Source organism: Lupinus angustifolius, chromosome LG05 (genome assembly GCF_001865875.1).
Source record: "Lupinus angustifolius cultivar Tanjil chromosome LG05, LupAngTanjil_v1.0, whole genome shotgun sequence".
Classification (NCBI taxonomy): Eukaryota; Viridiplantae; Streptophyta; class Magnoliopsida; order Fabales; family Fabaceae; genus Lupinus; species Lupinus angustifolius.
Genome location: NC_032013.1, coordinates 9,151,181 through 9,151,593, shown reverse-complemented (window position 1 = coordinate 9,151,593; position 413 = coordinate 9,151,181).

The following is a 413-nucleotide window of genomic DNA, read 5'->3' as shown; positions in this document are numbered from 1 at the left end:
AGGATGAGGATGAGGATAGGATGAGGACGTGAATGAGGATGAGGATGAGGAAGAGGATGAGGTTAGGATGAGGATGAGGATGAGGACGAGGTTGAGGAAGTGAATAAGGATGAGGAAGAGGGTAGGAGGAGGATGAGGATGAGGATTAGGATGAGGGTAGGATTAGGATGAGGATGAGGAAGAGGATGAGGATAAGGAGGAGGATAGGATGAGGGTGAGAATTAGAATGAGGACAGGATGGGTAGGAGGATGAGGACGAGAATGAGGAGGAGGATAGGATGAGGAAGACGAAGAAGAAGAGGATGAGGATAGGATGAGGAAAGAATGAGGATGATGATAGGATGAGGAGGAGGATGAGGAAGAGGCTAGGATGAGGAGGAGGATGAGGATGAGGAAGAGGATGAGGATGAGGA